Source organism: Octopus sinensis, linkage group LG14 (genome assembly GCF_006345805.1).
Source record: "Octopus sinensis linkage group LG14, ASM634580v1, whole genome shotgun sequence".
Classification (NCBI taxonomy): Eukaryota; Metazoa; Mollusca; class Cephalopoda; order Octopoda; family Octopodidae; genus Octopus; species Octopus sinensis.
In genome coordinates, this window is record NC_043010.1 from 65995022 (window position 1) to 66017521 (window position 22500).

General features: G+C 38.9%; 1 long non-coding RNA gene across 1 annotated transcript in view; it reads right to left on the reverse strand.

The window, feature by feature from the left end:
• Window positions 1–17343: 17343 nt before the first annotated feature.
• The window catches only part of LOC115219245, a 44775-nt gene continuing 39618 nt past the window's right edge, over window positions 17344–22500 (reverse strand). Inside the window, exon 2 of the long non-coding RNA XR_003882295.2 lies at window positions 17344–17476. This is a non-coding gene — a long non-coding RNA (uncharacterized LOC115219245). The remainder of the gene's footprint in view (window positions 17477–22500) is intronic.

Sequence of the window (22500 nt, forward strand, 5' to 3'; positions counted from 1 at the left end):
ATAGATGGAAACTGAAAGAAGCCTATTGTATATACATGGGTGTATGTACGTATGTATGTGTATATGCATACATGCATGTATATATATGTATGTGTGTATGTATGTATGCATGCATGTATCTGTATGCCTGTATGTATATATGTATGTAAGTAAATGTATATCTATTTATCTATCTATATAAATATATATATATATATATATATATATATATAATTTATTATATAGAAGGAGCTTCTACAGGACTAGAACTGTTTCATTCAAGAGAAATCTTCAGGAAGCTAGTTAACAAGAATTGTATTGGCATTTATACATTTAGGCAAGTTTATAGGGGTGGTGGTGGGGGACTTTTTGGGGGTAGGCATAGCGCAAAGTACCTTATTGAGTACCTTATTTACTGTGGTTAACCCCGAATCAACCCGGGACCTACATATATATATATATATATATATATATATATATTATGTATATATATATGTATGTATATATATATGTATATATTTATGTATATATATATATGTATATATGAGGCTGACGTGCTGCCTACTGTGCTATATGTATGAGTGTGTGTGTGTATATATATATATATATATATATATATATATATATATATATATATATATATATATATTATATATATATATATATATATATATATATATATATATATATATATATATATATATATATATATGTATGTGAGGGCACATGGCCTAGTGGTTAGAGTGTTGTATTCACGATCACAAGATCGTGGTTTCAATTCCTAGACCGGGAGGAGTGTTCTGTTCTTGAGCAAGACACTTCACCTCACGTTGCTCTGTGATCACTTCGACACTTGGCACATGGCACACTGTGCACCTGTTCAAACAACATCGATTTGATGGAGGGAATGAACTAAAGTATGCATGTAGGCATGTATGTATAGCCATGCATTTGATCCACTACAGACAAATCATACATCATCTTCATCAGGAGAGTTCACCATATAAGTATGTATATACTGTGTTTGTGTGTGTGTATGATGCTGTCTTCTTGTCTTCACACTGCGATATCCAACTATCGCCTTCATGTGAGCATGGTCCTGTGTTTTCAATCCTCTGTGAAAACATGTCTGGCCTTGGAGTAAATATCACCTTGCTTGAAAACAGACGAGGGTTGGTGACGGAAAAGGCATTCAGCCGTGGAAAATACACCTCAACAAAATCCCTGCAACCCATGCTGGCATGGTGGCAGCGATGATATACCCTTCTGAAGAGGCGGACTGAGGGGAGTTAATGGTAACCGGGTAAACACAACACAAAAACTTCAAAATAGGTATGGATCAGGAAGGTTGCTGGCACATCCAAAGAAATATAAGAATAACTTGATTGGTTTTATACTATAGCTATCATCAGAATACAAGAATATAAGAACATCTTAACCAGATTTATACTACAGCTATTATCAGAATATAAGAATATCTTAACCAGATTTATACAACAGTTATCACCAGAATACAAGAATATAAGAATATCTTAACTGGCTTTATACTACAATTATTATCAGAATATAAGAATATAAGAATATCTTAACCAGCTTTATACTACAGATATCATCAGAATATAAGAATAACTCGACTGGCTTTATACTAGAGCTATCATCAGAATATAAGAATATAAGAATGTCTTGAGTGGTTTTTATACCAGTTGGGGTTAAATATGGAGAGGAATGGGCTCTACCCCCTCTAAAAATACCCAAGACAACTCCATATATCACAACAGTGCCCTTATGATCCCAACAAAGACTTGAGGGTGCAAGGCAAAACGTGTTCTTATTTAGCTCTAGGTCAACCCAGATATATGATCAAAGATATTCCAGTCATGACCACCCCAACTTTTTCCTGTGTGCAAGCAACCAAGACCGTATCATCCAACATATTCATTTCTAAAACAATAAGACAGTGATTCAAGGTGGCAGAAACATTAGCACGCCGGGCAAAATGCTTAGCAGTATTTCGTTTCTTTACGTTCTGAGTTCAAATTCTGCAATGGTCAACTTTGTCTTTCATCCATTTGGGGTCAATAAATTAAGTACCAATTACATACTGGGGTCGATCTAATTGATTGGTCTCCTCCCCACAAAATTTCAGGCCTTGTACCTAGAGTAGAAAAAAAATAGTAAGGCAGTGATTATCAACCTGGGTCCACATGGCCCTTATAGGGCCCACTTAAGATTTTGTTGTTAAAATTTGTGCAATAAGTTTATACTTCTGCAATACACAAAATATATAAATTTTTTATATATAATTCCTGATAATATCTCATTATAAAAATACAATAAATTCTTTTTTTTTCTTGCCTCTCAACCACATGGTTCTTGGTTCAGTTCCATTGGATGGCACCTTGGGCAAGTGTCTTCTACTATAGCTTCAGGTTGACCAAAGCCTTGTGAATGGATTTGGTAGACGAAAACTGAAAGAAGCTTCTGTAAAAAGCATCATCCAAACATGATCGATGCCAGGTCCACCTGACTGGTTTCTGTGCCGATGGTATGTAAAAAGCACCATCCGAACATGGTCGATGCCAGTACCCCTAAGTGGCCCCCACCACTGCCAGTGGCATGTAAAAAGCACTATCCAAATGTGATCGATACTAGTACCCTCTGACTGGCTCCTGTGCCGGTGACATGTAAAAACCACCCACTAGACTCTCAGAGTGGTTGGCGTTAGGAAGGGCGTCCAGCTGTAGAAACATTGCCAGATCAGATCGGAGCCTGGTGCAGCTGCTGGCTCTCCAGACCTCAGTCAAACCATCCAACCCATGGTAGCATGGAAAACGGATGTTAAACGATGATGATGATAATGATATATATATATATAATATATATATATATATATATATATATATATAGTTATATGTTATATATATATATGTATATCTGCATGTGCTTGACCACCACCACCACCACTTGACAACTAGTGTTGGTATGTTTACGTCCCAGTAACTTAGCAGTGCAGCAAAAGAGACCAACAGAGTAAGTACTAGGCTTAAAAATAAATCCTGGGGTCAATTTGTTCAACTAAAACCCTTCAAAGCAGTGCTCCAGCATGGCTGCAGTCAAATGACAGAAACAAGTAAAAAGAAAAACAAGTAGACAAAAAATGGTTAGGTGCAGGCGTGGCTGAGTGGTAAGTAGCTTGCTTCCCAACCACATGGTTCCAGGTTCAGTCCCAGTGCATGGCATCTTGGGCAAGTGTTTTCTACTATAGCCTCGGGTCGACCAAAGCCTTGTGAGTGGATTTGGTAAATGGAAACTGAAAGAAGCCCATTGTATATATATGTCGGGTGGGGGTGTTTGTGTATCTGTGTTTGTCTCCGCCACCATCGCTTGACAACCGATGTTGGTGTGTTTATGTCCCCGTAGCTTAGCAGTTCGGCAAAAGTGACCGATAGAATAAGTACTAGGCTTACAAAGAATAAGTCCTGGGGTCGATTTGTTCGACTAAAGGCGGTGCTCCAGCATGGCCACAGTCAAACAGCTGAAACATGTAAAAGAATAAAGGAATCCCTGCAGGCAAGTGTAATCTTAGCTGCTATTTCTAGCTGGTTGGGCAACCACATAGTGACTCCTTCATTAGCTTAAGTTATTAGTGGTGGTAGAAGTCATGTTGTTGTTGTTTTAGCCCTAGGTCATTCTTGATTGAGTAGACACTTATGATTAAAGACATTCCACTTGTGACCATCACATCTTTTAATGCATGTTCTTGTTGTTTTAGCCCTAGGTCATTCTTGATTGAGTAGACACTTATGATTAAAGACATTCCACTTGTGACCATCACATCTTTTAATGCATGTTGTTGTTGTTTTAGCCCTAGGTCATTCTTGATTGAGTAGACACTTATGATTAAAGACATTCCACTTGTGACCATCACATTCTTTAATGCATGTTGTTGTTGTTTTAGACCTAGGTCATTCTTGATTGAGTAGACACTTATGATTAAAGACATTCCACTTGTGACCATCACATCTTTTAATGCATGTTGTTGTTGTTTTAGCCCTAGGTCATTCTTGATTGAGTAGACGCTTATGGTTAAAGACATTCCACTTGTGACCATCACATCTTTTAATGCATGTTGTTGTTGTTTTAGCCCTAGGTCATTCTTGATTGAGTAGACGCTTATGGTTAAAGACATTCCACTTGTGACCATCACATCTTTTAATGCACAATTACAATATCCAATTATCTAAGATGCTAGGATATCATTTGAGGTAGATTCGGTCAGTATTTCTAGCAGTTTGAGAGAGAGAGAGAGACCAAAATGAGTTCGCCTTTCGTGATGATGGCGGTGGTGGTGGCAGAGGCGAAGGCGGCAGCGGCGATGGTGGAAACAGTAGTGGTAGAAACCATGGTGATGGTGGTGGCGGCGGCGGCGGCGGTGGTGGTGGTGGTGATAATAACTGGGTATGTGATGGAGACAACAGCAGCAATATTTGGGTGGCGGTCGGTACCTCTCTTTGGCCTTGTTGTTGTTGCTGTTGCTGTTGTTGTTGTTGTTGTTTGGCAGTGGTGTCAGACTTATAGTAGAAGTGTGGAGGTAGCAGGGGTGGTGGTGGTGGTGGTGGTGGGGAGGGAGGGAGAGAAAGAAGAGGAGATGATAATGTTAATAACAGAGATATTAAAGAAACAGGAGTGACGATGGTAATGGTGGTGGTGGATGGTGGTGGTGGTGGTGGTGGCAGTGGTGGTGGTGGCGGTAATGACAACAACGATGATGATGGTAATGATGAAGACGACGACGACGATGGTGATAGTGGTGGTGGTGATGGTGATGGTGATGGTGATGGTAGTAGTAATAGTGCTGCAACTGCGAATAATGTTGTTAGAGGTAGTGGTGGTGGCGGTAATACTAGTAGTAGTAGTAGTAGTAGTAGTAGTAGTAGTAGTAGTAGTAGTAGTAGCAGCAAGCAGCAGCAGTAGCAGTAGTAGCAGCCGCAGCAGTAGTGGTGGTGGTGGTGGTGGTGGTGGTAGTGGTAGTGGTGATGGTAGTGGTGATGGTGTTGGTGGTAGTGGTGGTTGTGGTGGTGGTGGTAGTGGTGGTTGTGGTGGTGGTGGTAGTAGTAGTTGTGGTGGTGGTTGTGATTGTAGTAGTGGTAGTGATAGTAGTAGTAGTAGTAGTAGTAACTGCAGCAGCAGCAACCGCAGCAGTGGTGATGATGGACGTGGTGGTGGTGAGGATGGTGGTGGTGGTGAGGATGGTGGTAGTGGTGGTGGTGGTGGTGGTGGTGGTGAGGATGGTGGTAATGACAATGATGAGGATGATCAAGTTGATGACGATGATCAAGTTGATGACGATGATGGCAACGACTATGACAACGACGACGACGATGATGCTGATGATGACGACGATGACGATGACGATGACGATGATGATGATGATGATGATGATGATGGAACATATGGTTGCTGGTGGGTGAAGGAGGCAGCAGGTTAGCAGAAGCTACCAACATCCTGGTTTCTGCTGCCATTTAAAGATAAGAGAAGCTTTTGTTCCATCAAGCATATTTAACTTTACTTATTTATTGTACCATCATCATCATCATCATCATCATTATTATTATCATTATTGTTATTGTTATTGTTATTATTATCATAGCAGTGAATGGCAGAGCGATGGGTGGGGTGGGGTGGAGTGTCTGTCCTGTCCAGGGGAGGTGGGTGGTGGTGGGTGGTGGGGTGGCGACGATGGTGAAACACAAAATGTCTTTGCTTATTGCCTGGTTTCCTGTTTGGTTGCTATGACATTACTTTTTTTACATTATACCCCAAGTTCAAACCTTACTAGGAACTGACTTCTACACTGTACCGTTCTGGGACCAGATAAATAAGAAGTGCCAATGAAATACTGGGGTTCAATACTTATTTCTATATTGCCCACAAGGGGCTAAACATAGACGGGACAAACAAAGGGATTAAGTCATTTACATAAACCCTAGTGCGTAACTGGTACTTTATTTAATCGACCGCCAAAAGGATGAAAGGCAAAGTCGACCTCGGCGGAATTTGAACTCAGAACATGAAGACGGATGAAATACCTATTTCTTTACTACCCACAAGAGGCTAAACATAGAGAATGAGGGCGCGTGGCTTAGTGGTTAGGGCATTCGGCTCATGATCGTAAGGTTGTGAGTTCGATTCCCGGCGACGATTGTGTCCTTGAGCAAGACACTTTATTTCACGTTGCTCCAGTCCACTCAGCTGGCAAAAATGAGTTGTACTTGTATTTCAAAGGGTCAGCCTTGTCACTCTCTGTGTCACGCTGATTATCCCCGAGAACTACGTTAAAGGTACACGTGTCTGTGGAATGCTCAGCCATTTGCACATTAATTTCACGAGCAAGCTGTTCCGTTGATCGTATCAGCTGGTACCCTCGTCGTCGTAACCGGCGGAGTCTTTAAAAAACATAGAGAGGACAAACGGATTAAGTTGATTATATCAACCCCAGTGCACAACTGGTACTTATTTAATTGACCCCGAAAGGATGAAAGGTAAAGTCGACCTCAGCGGAATTTGAACTCAGAATGTAAAGACAGGCAAAATACCGCTAAGCATTTCGCCCGGCATGCTAACGTTTCTGCCAGCTCTCTGCCTTACTACCTAGGGATTCAATACTACCTATTAAACCCCTCAACTTTATAACTAGTCAATAAAAGCTGGTAAAGGGACCTTCAAAGAACCTCTTGATAACAAGAAATAGAAGTCAAATCTCGCTATACTGAAATAAAGGAAGGAAGAGCAAGTTAGACAATGTGGTCGTAGATATATATTCACCCTTTTGCATTTAATCTGACCAGGAGTGGCTGTGTGATAATTAGCTTGCTTACCAACCACATGGTTCCGGGTTCAGTCCCACTTATGGTACCTTGGGCAAGTGCCTTCTACTATAGCCTCGAGCCAACCAAAGTCTTGTGAGTGGATTTGGTAGACAGAAACTGAAAGTGTGTGTGTGTGTGTGTGTGTGTGTGTGTGTGTATGTGTGTGTGTGTGTGTGTGTGTGTGTGTGTGTGTGTGTGTGTGTGTGTGTGTGTATGTGTGTCTGTGTTTGTCCCTCCTTGACATCGCTTGACAACCAATGTTTGTGTGTTTAAATCCCCGTACCTTAGCAGTTTGGCAAAGAAGACCTATAGAATAAGTACTTGGCTTACAAAGAATAAGTCCCGGAGTTGATTTGCTTGACTAAAGGAGGTGCTCCAGCATGGCCACAGTCAAATGACTGAAACAGATAAAAGAATAAAAGAATATCCAGTCCAAATATTTCACATGTTTCATGTTAAAACCCAACCAGATCCAACCTCTCAAACCAACCCTACAACATCATTCTAAAGATATGCAAACACAACATTGAAATCTTGAAGCTACAAAACAATGTGAAACAAGAGTACTCAGAGAACGCAAACCTCCGCCAAAGCAACACCAATGTCCTCTCAACGATTAGCCGGAGAGGATTTTTAAAATGAGAATATCTGAAATAAACTCAATTGCACTCACAAATGAGAAAATTAAGCAAAAAAAATACAGGAAAAATAATCTAGAATCCTTGTCTGGAACTGGATCGATCCCAAAATCTAATCAGTTCATACCAGTTGTGAGGCCAAACATCCCTGAAAGTTTCATCCGAACCGAACCAGCGGTTCTTAAGATATCTTCTCCACAGACAAATAAACAAACACAACTGAAAACAATACTTCCATCTTCACTAAGGCAGAGGAAATAATTGGTTCAAAATGATGCAAATGGATAAGCAATACATTTCACAGAGTAACCTGAATGTTAATGGGTTAAAAAAAAAGGAGATGGTCATGTCTGGAATGGTTTTGATTCACAGATACATATGTATGTATGTGTCAGGTCACTTTTGAGTGCTACTGGTAACATGTAACCCAGTACAACCTGTTGCGTGGTCGGGTCGTCGGCGACTAAACCAGCAACCCCACCAAGCTTGCTTGGTGGGGAGGGTGTTTATTGGACACCCTGCGGGATGAAAAACAAAACCTGTCAAAGGGCGAAGGAACTCTTGAGAGTCAACGGCCATCCAATAAATGTCTTAATGCTGGATCATAGAAATAATCGGACTGAATACCCGATCGCACGGTTAAACCATTGGGAGTGAAGGACTCCTAGCCTTTGTTAGGGCATCCTTCTAGAAGGTAACGCAGGTAACTGGGATAACTCCGACATAAAACCTGCGGCTCAGTGGTTACCGATGATGTTGACTTGTTCTTCTTTTCGGATTATGGCTGCTGTTGCTTAGTGAGTGGGATTGACTCAGGGCACAACCTTTCCCCACTTTAAAAAAAAATCTTCTTGCACAGGCATTGCACTATAACAACATTGATTAAGCTTATTGAAATGGCCATACTCGATAATGAGGGGGCAGCCACCATATATATATATATATATATATATTCTTTTATTCTTTTACCTGTTTCAGTCTTTTGACTGTGGCCATGCTTGAATACTGCCTTTAGTCAAACAAATCAACCCCAGGACTTATTCTTTGCAAGCCTTGTACTTATTCTATCGGTCCCTTTTGCCAAACCACTAAGTTACAGGGATGTAAAGACACCAACACTGGTTGTCAAGCAATGGTGAGGGAACAAACACAGACGCACAAATACATACGTACATACATACATACATACATAAAAGCATTGGTCAGCCCGGGGCTATAGCAGAAGACACTTGCCCAAGATGCCACACAGTGGGACTGAACCCGGAACCATGTGGTTGGTTAGCAAGCTACTTACCACATAGCCACTCATATATACAAACACACAATTTTATATAAACATATATTTACACACACACACAGATATACATATATATATATATATTATATATATATATATGCACACACACACACATACAATTTTATTCATATACACACACACACACACACATATATATATATACACATATACACATACACACACACACACACATATATATATATACACAACACACACAAAATCTTTGACCGAACTTCCTGGGTGATGGATTCCATGTGCATGGGTATAACAGGCTGAGAAGGGGAAAGGTGGGGGTGGTAGTGTTGGTGGAGTATTCCTCTAGATTGTAGTGGGGTGGGGGTGGAAATTTACTGAGGGGGAGGGCGAGGATAGCAAGAGATGGCTTGAGGTGTTTCAGAGAAGAGGAAAGGAGACAGGGAGGAGTGCGAGGTGTGAGGTGGAGGGGTAGAGGTGAATGCAAGGCCATATTCCTTATACATGTACACCCTTATATATTTATGCATATACTACATTACAGTCATATGCGTATACACATATAAACACACACACACACTCAGGCACATATACAATCATATATATATATATACATACATACATATATATATATACACATACATATACATACATATATATATGCATACATATACATATATATGCATACATATATATATATTATATATATATATATATATGCACACACACACACATACAATTTTATTCATATACACACACACACACACATATATATATATACACATATACACATACACACACACACACACATATATATATACACAACACACACAAAATCTTTGACCGAACTTCCTGGGTGATGGATTCCATGTGCATGGGTATAACAGGCTGAGAAGGGGAAAGGTGGGGGTGGTAGTGTTGGTGGAGTATTCCTCTAGATTGTAGTGGGGTGGGGGTGGAAATTTACTGAGGGGGAGGGCGAGGATAGCAAGAGATGGCTTGAGGTGTTTCAGAGAAGAGGAAAGGAGACAGGGAGGAGTGCGAGGTGTGAGGTGGAGGGGTAGAGGTGAATGCAAGGCCATATTCCTTATACATGTACACCCTTATATATTTATGCATATACTACATTACAGTCATATGCGTATACACATATAAACACACACACACACTCAGGCACATATACAATCATATATATATATATATACATACATACATATATATATATACACATACATATACATACATATATATATGCATACATATACATATATATGCATACATATATATATATATATATATATATACATATATATATATACATACATACATATATATATATACATAGTCCAACCCATGCTAGCATGGAAAACGGACGCTAAATGATGATGATGATGATGATGATGATGAAATATACACACATACACACACATACATACAGACACATACACACACATACATATAGACACATGCACACATACATCCATATATATATATATATAGTGTAATAAATAAAATATATGCATACATACATACATATATGTACATATATACATATACATATATAATACACACACACATACACGTTATCTATATACATATCTATATATAAATATATATACACACAATTCTTACAATCACATGAATACACATATGTACTTTACACCCATACACCCTACCCATCCCCATATATATATATACATACACACACAAACTACAAACATACACCCACCAAGAGACTGGATGAGATAGGTTGATGACGAAGAGGCAGGGAAAGAGAAGATGGCAAATGTGGAGAAGATGAGAAACTGAGAAGGGAAGGAGTGGATGGTGGGGAGGAAGGTGTGAAGTAAAACACTGGTGGGGGGTGGGGGCAGCAGAGGGGGGGGTGGGGGCAGCAGAGGGGGGGGTGGGGGCAGCAGAGGGGGGTGGGGGCAGCAGAGGGGGGGGGTTAGGTGATGATGGCGATAGTGGAGGCTAGTGGAGGCGGTGACAGTGGTAGTGATGATAGTGGTGGAAGCAGGGATAGGATGATGCTTAAAAACTTCCTGTCAGTTATTCTTTTGGGGAGAGGGAAGGTTCAGGACCCAAAGAAATATATCACCAAGACATTTAGTGGGAAAGAATGCTGCAGTAGCCACCACCACCACCACCACCACTGCCACCACCGCCGCCACCATTAAGGGAGCTTCTATATAGTCACTTGATGTGCTAGAGATAGCAGCCTGATCACCCTCCTAGCTTAAAAGTAAAGACACATTGAATAATGTAGTTTGGGGTTTACAGTACATGGAAAAACAAAGGATGGTCATGGCTGGAATGCCTTTGATCATAGATCTCTTTACTTAGGGTTACTCAAGGCTAAACAACAGCCATTTATCCTCATCACAGCTACCACCACCACCACCATCACCCCACCACCACCACCAACCTCATCCCTTTTGATAGCTGTAGACATCATCATACCTTAATTATATTACCACCTCACATCACCATGACCACACCACCACCAGCCCTAACCAGACCCTTCAACAGTACATCAGACCTTCACTGGTAACACCACACAGATCAGGCCTTCCTTGTACTACCACTGCCACCACCACCTAAGCCCCTATCATCCTTTCAATCCTGCCCCACACTCATCAATGTAGGCTTCCATGCACTATTATTATCATCATCACCATCATCATCATCGACATATTCACCATCCTAACCACCATCAACACAGCCACCTTTACTGGAGACCAAGCTAACAAGGGATTACTCGATCTGCAAAAAATAGCAATGAAATTTCCTTTAAATGATGCCCTACCATCTTAAAATACCTATGTTGGGTTATGAGGTCTAGGAAACCAACTACATAGGGAAAAAAAGGTGATAGTCACAGATGGAATGTCTTTATCTTAGGTCATAAGGTGTATTTGATCAGGACTGACCTAGGGTTAAACAACAAAAATAATGATCACATGGCTGTGCTAAAAATAATAGGTAAATTACATACAAATCTCACACTTCATCGTAAAAAGAAATTGACACGCTGAATAATCTAAGTTGTGAAATAAACCCAAAAAGATGAGATGGTCATGACTGGAATGACTTATATATGTATGTGCTCAATCAGAAAAGCAAGAGTGAGGAGAAATGTGTGTTTATGACGACAATTGAAAATAACCTTAGACTTCCTGCTGTGGGATGTTACAGGTTGTTTCAGAATATGAAGTTTTTCAGATAAGCAGAACCTATAATAATGCAACCAGCTAGAGTATGAGGAAGTTCCACTGACAATGTTCTAAGTTATAGAAGGATAGATATATCCTTGGTCTCTAATCTTCCTGACAAAACAGGACAGAGAAGTGCTGGACTTAAAGGGGTGCAGATGTTGGTTATATCATCCTTCAAAGTTATTAGCTGTAAGCCCTGTATCATTCATCTGGATATCATCTAGTGGTATGAGCGTCACTCTGTGAGCAATAGCTTTGCAAAGACAAAAATCCCCTTGGGGATGTACAGATATGTGCCTTTGGTTGTGGTATGTAATATAGAAGATAATATTGTCTAGGCAAGAATAGTTAACATTAACATTGTGTGCATTGAAGAGCTTTTATTGTTTGTCATGAGAGTAATGCTTTATAAAAGTTAGAAAGTTCATGGTGACATGTAAGGTATAGGGGAGAGGAGGAACTGCACCAGATGACTTTTCACTTTCTCACTTTCTTCAAATAAAGAAGGAGAAGGTAGGGAATTCTCCATTTGAAGTAAGTTATCACTAAAACCACTCCTAGCTATCACCTCATTATAGTAGGGAGCTACTTCTATTGGCAGATAAGCTGGAGATTCTTCTGCTTACTCTTACAACCAGATCCCTAATTATAACAGCAGAGATGTTTGAATTCATATGGGTTTATACAGTTTGTATGTCTTGGTTTTCTTTTGGAAATCTCCAACCAAAAATGTTCCTGTTCACAAAATGCAATATAAAAGCAATAAATACAATTATCTAATTCTTTAGGTACACTAATTAATGTCCAAGCATCTAACCCGGCTCCAAAAAGAAAAGGGAAATGGAGAGAATCATGAAAATAAATAATAGTTTAACCTTTTTGTTACCATATTTCTATTGTTTCAATTAATTTAAATTGGGTTTTGGAACAAGAACATGAAATTTGAATGGAAGGTTTTAATTAAGACCATTTTCATCCTTTTCTTATCATGTTTCTATCAAAATACTCTACCTTTGTTTCAATTAATTTAGAAAATAATGAGGAATTTAGTAAAATAAACTCAGTTGTTGTTAATCTGGGTTTTGGAATATAAATTAACATGCATTTGAATGGAAGGTTTTAATTTCAATTGCTTTAAAACTGTAAGTTTGTACAATAGAAACATATGCAATCTCAGGCCAGCAGGTATTGAAAGAGTTGTAACTAAATTTTTATATTTTGTTTAACCCTTTCACTCTGTACTTATTTTGAGATGTTCTGTGTTTCTTTAAATTAATTTTAAATATAACAAAGAATTTAGTAAAATAACATCGTTATCATTGAGCTAGTGTTAGGAACATAAATTGTGACTAAGGTTTGGTGGAAGATTTTAATTCAAAACTTATGAAGACAAGACATTTGTACTCAGAGTCAGAGCCGGTTTCAGCCAGGTTGGTAACGAAAGGGTTAAGTAGCCAAATGACCAGAACTGCTTGCTGATAAATTTCTTCTCTCAGTATAAAATCTTAAAACAGTCTCTTATAGATGACTCCAAACATTAAAGAACACATCATTATCATCATCTAAACATAGAGGGGACAAACAAAGGGATTAAGACGATTACATCGATCCCAGTGCACAACTGGTACTTATTTAATCAACCCTGAAAGGATGAAAGGCAAAGTTGACCTTGGCATAATTTGAACTCAGAATGTAGCGGCAGACGAAATACCACAAAGCATTTCGCCTGGTGTGCTAACAATTCTGCCAGCTCGTCGCCCTTCATAATGCCAACCATTTTAAAGTGTGTACTCAGTGTTTTTTTGCATGCCCCCCCCCCCACAACATTAGTGGAATTACCAAGTAACTTGCAAGACAGAAAATGAGAAGAAAAAGGAAGGAATATGAAAAAAAACAACAAAAGAAAAAAAAAAAAACTGTAAAATCTTGAGAAAGAACCAAGACAAGTCAATTAAATGAAAATATGCTTTTTACCAATTTTTTAACCAAAACATTCCAAATCACATTTTGTTTTTTCTTGAGAATATTAAAAAAAAAATTATTTTTTAAAAAAAACTTTCATCAAATTCTTTATCAAAATTCCAAGTTCAGAAATCAGTTTTGAGACATTTTCACCACATTTCGACAAAACGTTTAGGTCAATTTTGTCACCTTCTGTTTGATGTGGTGTGTGTGTATGTGTGCCTGTGTCTGTGTGCATGCACGTGTGTGCATATGAACTCAGTTGTTATTCTTAAAACTGATTTAAAGTAACATTACTTTAACTTATACACACACACTATATATATATATATATATATATATATATATATACATACACACATTATATATATATATATATATAATATATATAAATACATGTATGTATGAATATAGATATATGTGTATATATATGTGTATGTATGTATGTATCTATGTATATATGTATGTATATTATATGTATGTATGTATATGTAAGATATGTAATGTGCAGCTTCTCTGACAATGTAAAGTTTCCTATTTAAACCATCTCACACTTTATTATTTCTACTTTTGTGTTTCCCTGTTAGAGTCTTTAATTTGACGGTGTTGGACGATTCTGTCATGTCTGTATTAAGAAGCTTATAAAGGTTTTCATTCGACGGAGATCCGCTGCCCTCTACCGTGGCTGCAAACATGGGTTTCTCTTGATCCACAACATCTGCCACAGTAGCGCAGCCCTCACTAGGTTTGTCCGCATCTGATTCCATGTTGGACGGAGCAATTGGAAGCATTGAGTTATCACTTGGTGGTTTTTTTAACCCTGAAGAAATTCTTTTGGTAGCTGGAAGTTTCCTCACTCGAGCTGTGTCACAGAAACTCACAGCATGTTCGCCATTCGAGCTTCGGTCCGACAACTGACCATGCTCGTCATCAATGAAACTGGAACCGTCCGAGTCTGTCACAGCTATGACATCGCTCGCATTCCCATGGCTAAAACTACTGTTTGTTGCACTACAGCTCAGCGCATCAATATCCTCATCAGCTTTCATATTGTTTGGCTGACCCTCATCTGGTTTTGAAGCTGACACATCTGCATCCTGGATGTCAACGAGACCGGCAGACGCTTCCACAACATTTGTGACCACTGCTGGCGATGAAGGGACGATCTCGTCCAGTGGTTCACAAGTCTTTATGCTGTCCAGCCAGTTCCAACAGCGGCGTGAGTTTTCTTCCAAATAAATACGTTCGTCCTGCACATTACTGTAACCACCAAGTCGAAGTTCTTCAAGTTTAGCCTCGGCCAGAGACACCATCAGCGTGTCGTCCGGCAAGTCTTTTTCGTTGATCACCACGTGACTGCGCGTACGATGGATTCTTGGTGGCGCTCTCACTCTTCGCAGACGCCGTGGCGAGGACGAATTGGAGTAGGAGTGGTCACTTGTACACTGCAAAATATGTTTCGGTCTGTCTGTAGCCACTGCTGGACAGTGTGGACTTGTGGAAGAGAAATGACCAAATTCAGAAGGCTGCAACGGCTGTGAAGAAGCACTGACAGGCGGGTGGGAGGAATCATTGTACTGAGGGTATTGTTGCTGGTGGTGGTGGTGGTGATGGTGGTGGAGGTTATGGTGGGGATGGTGGGAATTTTGGTTGTTGTGGTGGTGGTGCTGGTGTTGGTAGTGGTGCTGGTGGTGGTGGTGATGGTGGTGGTGTCGAATTTGATGATGTGGATGCTTTGTCTGAGGTGAAGCTACCAGCGAACTATTTTGCAAATGAAGGCAGCCAGGACAATGAACCGACTGATTGTGAGGCTACCACCACCACTGCCACCGCCGCCACAACCACCACCACAAGCTGTACTATTGGTCACTTCTTCCATATTCCCACACACATCTCCTCTTCCGACAGTACAGCTGCCACTGTTAGCCAACCCATCTACACCGCTTCCGCCACTGACCATACCCGAATTACTCGGCGTCGGAAGAACTCTTTGATTGTTTGTCACAAAATCTCTCCAACTCGGTGGTTTAGGAGGTTTCAGTTGAAATGCTAAACACTCATTCTTCAAAGAATTTCGATACATTTTCTCTTATTTTTATTTATTTGTTTTACCTTAATTTAGTGTTGATCGGCTAATAAATACATAATTGGGTGAAAAATGCTTCAGTTCTGAGGAGACAAAGAAAAGTTGTTGCACAAGTGCAGAAGAAGATTCCACTCCAATATTTGTGTGGGGGCCACAGAAAGGGAGCAGAAGCTACTAAGTTAATATCTGTGAGGAAATGGAGCTGTGGAGATGAAGTAGATGATTCCACTATTATATTGGTAAGAATAAGCTGGAAACTCCAATCGAATATCTGGGAGACTGAGCAAGAAATTCCACTCAAATACTGCTGAGAGTGAGCAGGAAACTCCACTTGAATGTTGGTGAGATTGAGCAGGAAACTTCACTCAAATATTGGTAAGTGAGCAGATTTCGTTCAAAAATTGGTGAGATTGAGCAGACAGTCTGGTTAAAATATTGTTGAGACAGAGCAAATATCTAAGTAAGAACTTAAATATTGGTGAGATGGATTGGAAGAGTCCACTTTCATTTGATACACTGTTTTAATAACAATGTCATATTTTTCATCACAATGTCAAATACCAATTAGAAAACTTCTTCATTATTCAACCAATTAGGATATTTTGGAGATTTTTTCTTTCTTTTTGGTAAGAAATATTTTTGTTGTCGCAAGTGTTGTCTGCTGAAAGACTACGACAGAAGAAATGGTAAATAATTAGATTGGTTGGAGATCAAGTAGGGATCTTAATTTGGCTAGGTCCACACTTGTCTGGTCAGTATAGAAACATAATTATCTCTTAATATAATGATGAGCATAGTGTTTTTATATATGTGTCCAAAATCACAGAGTAGGAGGAGGACGGAATAGGAGAAAGAGTGGTACAAGTGAAGGGAGAGGAGAGAAAATAGTAATTCAGTGAAGAAGAAGTAGTGAGGGTAATAGTCCTGACTGAGCGGGAATGAGAGAAAGTAAAAGCAATGGAGAAAGGAAGGGGTGATAGATGAATAAGGAAGGAAGGGGTGAAAAACAAATCAGTGTTTCAACTCTATGTGAGTATATGTGTATATAAAAGGGTGGTGTGTGTGTGCAATGGAAATGGGATGGTGAACATTCAATGCTGAAAAGAAAAGTCAAACAGCATTTCAGCTCTGTTTGAGTATATGTGTGTATGTGTGTGCGTGTACAAGGGAAGTATGTGAATGTGTGTCTGTGTGATTATGTACCTTATTTATCCATAAAATACAATTAGCCGTCATTTTTGACGGCACAGGGTCAGCTAGTAATAATAATAATAAAGTCGGCCAACATCCATTACAACCACTTTGGGGTGTCTGTGTTTTGACTTTTCTTCCTTTGCTTTCTTCCTTTCTTTTTTTTTTTTTTTTGCTTGTTAAGAAAAAAATGTTTGAAGAATATTAATCACTTTTTAGTCTGGTATCACATCAAGAAAATTCCTCGGTAAAGTCATAAAGACCTGCAAAAGAAGAAAAATATATTTGTATAAATAATTGAGAAGAAAAAAATGGTTTAACAGAACTTAAGAACAATAAAAAAAAACATTAACAGCCAAGTTTTTTTTTTTTTTTTTAACCTGTTCTAAATCAGAGGTAACTCTTAATAATCGATTGATTAATAAATGCATAATTAGACAAAGTCCGCTTTGGTTCAGATGAAGAGAGAGAAAATATATTATTACAGAAATGTAACCCTTTCGTTACCAACCCGGCTGAAACTGGCTCTGGCTCTGTAGTACAAATCTCTTGTTTTCATAAGTTTTGAATTAAAATCTTCCACCAAACCTTAGTCACAATTTATGTTCCTAACACTAGCTTAATGATAACTAAGTTATTTTACTAAATTCTTTGTTATATTTAAATTATTGGAAGAAACACAGAGCATCTCAAAATAAATACAGTAATGAAAGGGTTAAAACTAGATTTAGAATTCTAAAGTTTAATACAAAAACACTTTCTATTTATGTTTTAGTCTGATTAAGATGACAGTCGGATCTATGGATCATAGCTTTCTCATTCAGCCTCACAAGAAGAGATCAATATTATAAGTTATGTTAACATCAAAGACTCAGAATTCTTTCAGATGGCCTAAAATGATCATATTTTAATGGAAAATCTCAAACTTTAATTAAAACGTGCAGGAAAGCAAACTTCTTAAACCAGTCACAACCAGCCCAAAGATTCTACTTGTTTCATGTTGAAACTGGCCAAATCCAGCCTCTCACACATACCCTGCAATGTCATTCTCAAAATAAACAATCACGTCATTAAAATCTCAAAGCTACAAGATAATGCATGATTACTTCAAAACAATGAGGGTAAATAAGCATTACATATGAGTGACAGAATAATCTGAAATGCTAAAGGGTTAAACACAGGGCCATCTACCAATATTAATCAACTAGAAACTAACATATGTAGTTTTTAAACTCAACTGCCCCTGGCTAACTTGTCCCCAGGATAATTACCCCCAAGTAAGAGGAAATATAGTAAACAAAAGGCACAATTAAGGGGGTGTAAATATAAACCAATAAAACTAGTAAAGATTGTTTGCCAAAATAACATGGCAGTCCTGGTTTAGGACGAATATTGCTGTAATTTAGCCAAAGGAGACATCATCTCCAGTTGGCTACACGACACATTTGTCCTAAACCAGGACTGCCATGTTATGTTGGCAAACAATCTTTACTCCAAAGTACTGTTGCTGAATATCTCTTGTTGTGATAGTTAAAAATAGTAATAGCGTCTCCCCGCTACTTGACAACCACTGTTGGTTTGTTTACATCCTTGTAACTTAGCAGTTTAGCAAAAGAGACCGATAGAATAAGCACTTATTCAAAAAAAAAAAGCAAGTAGGCGCAGGAGTGGCTGTGTGGTAAGTAGCTTGCTAACCAACCACATGGTTCCGGGTTCAGTCCCACTACGTGGCATCTTGGGCAAGTGTCTTCTGCTATAGCCCCAGGCCGACCAATGCCTTGTGAGTAGATTTGGTAGACGGAAACTGAAAGAAGCCTGTCGTATATATGTATATATATATGTATGTGTGTGTATGTGTTTGTGTGTATGTGTTTGTGTGTATGTGTTTGTCTCCCTAGCATTGCTTGACAACCGATGCTGGTGTGTTCACTTAGCGGTTTGGCAAAAGAGACCGATAGAATAAGTACTGGGCTTACAAAGAATAAGTCCCGGGGTCGATTTGCTCGACTAAAGGTGGTGCTCCAGCATGGCCGCAGTCAAATGACTGAAACAAGTAAAAGAGTAAAAGAGTAATCACTGGGGTTGATTTGTTTGACAAAAAAAACAACTTTTGAGGCAGTGCCCCAGCATGGCCACAATCCAACAACCAAGACAAGATAAAAAACCAAAAGCTGTGATGTTCGTGCCTTTTCTTAAAAGCATTCGCTACCTCCTTACGTGCACATAAGTGAAACAGATTTAACCCAAGCGCCAAAACTGGGTCAGAGAAGAATCGGTTTGCCAAGATGATGCCACATACCAAAGTCTGCTAGATACACAGCCATTAATAATGATTTCTTTTGTTTAGGCACCAGGCCAATGCTTCAGCAGGAGGCAACGGAGGGGTGGATGAGGGGGGAGGGGGTATCTTACATGGTACATGCTTCCAGTCAGACAGCACACCTAATCTGACAATTCTCTTGCATCTATCTCTTCTCCATGCCACCCCCAGCCCCCCACCCGAACATCTTCTATTCTTTTCTTTTATTCATTATCATAATTCCTCTATTTTCTGTTTCACCCACAAAATGTACCCTTTTACAAATTTTCCTTTCAATACCCTCTTTAACTTTTCCTAAGTTACCCCAGTATTTTAAGACTCTTTTGTCACTGCTATATTTCTACTGAAATATGCTGCCCTGAATTTAAATTAATTTTGAAATTAATGAAAAACTTAGTGAAATAACTGTTGTTAATAAGTAGAGCTATGGAGTCAAAACAAAAAACTTCGACTCTGACTCCTCGACTATTGGCACCTCTGACTCTGACTCCTCTATGTAATTAAGTGATTGTGGTCTATTTTACTGACTCTGACTCCTCTATGTAATTAAGTGATTATGTCTATTTTACTGACTCCGACTCTATGTAATTAAGTGATTGTGTCTATTTTACTGACTCCAACTCCTCTATGTAATTAAATGATTGTGTCTATTTTACTGACTCTGACTCCTCTATGTAATTAAGTGATTGTGTCTATTTTACTGACTCTGACTCCTCTATGTAATTAAGTGATTGTATCTATTTTACTGACTCCGACTCCTCTATGTAATTAAATGATTGTAGTCTATTTTACTGACTCTGACTCCAGCTACCCCTTGTTTCCGACCCTGACTCCAGAGTCTTGTTATTAAGCTTGTAGAAGGTGGCTGACATAGCAAAATGTTTAGTGGTATTTTGTCTGTCTATATGTTCTGAGTTCAACTTCCACCGAGGTCAGCTTTACCTTTCATCCTTTCAGGGTCAATAAAATTGCTGGCCTTGTATCAAAATTTGAAACCAATGTTTTCTGTTTCACCCACAAAATGTACCCTTTTACAAATTTTCCTTTCAGTACCCTCTTTAACTTGTCCTATGTTACCCCAATTTTTAAAAACCCTCTTGTCACTGCTATATTTCTATTGAAATATGCAGCCCTGAGTTTAAATTAATTTTGAAATTAATGAAAATCTTAGTGAAATAACTGCTGTTATTAAGTTTGCAGAAGGCAGCTGGTGTACGTGCATGCGTGCATGCGTGTGTGTGTGTGTGTGTATGTGTGTGTGTGTGTGCACATGCATGTGTGTGTGGATGGTAATCATGCCAATCCCAGCCACACTCTCAATGGTTGGCCACATCTCACACAGAATGTTTGCCAAACAAAATCAGAACCAAGCAGAAAGATCCGGAAGGAGTGGAGTTTGTTGCAGTGCACTGGTAACACCAACCAGTAATACAGTGGGGGGTAGCAAATGAGCATCACATCATGCAAGTGGTGTCCTTCGTTTCCAGTAGTCTGAGAGAAAAAAAAAGCATCTAGTCGTGGGGAAATATTAGCTCATTTGGCAGACAGGTGAAGGTTGGTGACAGAGAGAGCATCCAGCCGTAGAAAATTAGTCCTCACCAAATGAATTTATGTTCATATTGGATGCAAAGGGAAATGACTATTTTATGGTGCTTTTTGACAATGAGATTGTAAATGTTATTGAGTGAGACACTAACAATTGTACAATTTTTTCTACTTATTTAACCCTTTTATTACCATATTTATTTTGAGATGCTCTGTGTTTCTTTCAATTATTTTAAATATAACAGAGAATTTACTAAAATAACTTAGTTACCATTAAGCTAGTGTTAGGAACATAAATTGTGACTAAGGTTTGGTAGAAGATTTTAATTCAAGACTTAAGAAAACAAGACATTTGTACTACAGAGCCAGAGGCGGTTTTGGCCAGGCTGGTAATGAAAGGGTTAAAGTGAAAATATGTATAAAAATTACTGTTAAGAAAAAGATATCTCTTTTTGCTTTCTGTCCATTTGGCACACACATTCATGGAACTGTTTCCAGCTGTTTAATCCTTGGCATTTAATCCACCCATATCCAGCCCAAATATTCTACAAGTTTTATGTTTAAAACTGACCACATTCAACCTCTCACACCTACCCTACAATGTCATTCTAAAAATATAGAAACACACCATTGAAATCTTGAAGCTACAAGATGATCTGTGAATAATTCAAAACAATATGAATAAATAAGCCACATATTTGACAAAGAAATCTGAATGCTAAAGGGTTAAGGGTTAATCAGCAGAAATTTTATAGAGACACAAGGCTTAAGGGTTTTGTGCCTGACACTAATCAAATCAACAGGTATGTGGGTGCAAACAGGAAAATTAGAACTCAAATTCTAAGGTGGCGAGCTGGCAGAATCGTTAGCACACCAGGCGAAATGCTTAGCGGTATTTCATCTGCCGCTACGTTCTGAGTTCAAATTCTGCCGAGGTCGAATTTGCCTTTCATCCTTTCTGGGTTGATTAAATAAGTACCAGTTACGCACTGGGGTCGATATAATCAACTTAATCCATTTGTCTGTTCTTGTTTGTCCCCTATATGTTTAGTCCCTTAAGGGTAGTAAAGAAATAAGAACTCAAATTATGAGTATTATTACTCTTTTATTTGTTTCACTCATTTGACTGTGGCCATGCTGAAGCACTGCCTTTAGTCAAACAAATCGACCCCAGGACTTATTCTTTGTAAGCCTATTGGTCTCTTTTGGTGAGCAACTAAGTTACAGGGGATATAAACACACCAGCATCAGTTGTCAAGCGATGCTAGGGGAAGAAACACAGACACACTAACATACACATACATATATATACATACATATAAATATATATATACGACAAGCTTCTTGGAAGTGTTATCGTGTACATTGTTTTGTCATGGTATAAAAGATAAGCTACCGCAAATATTCTGCTCAATACCACAG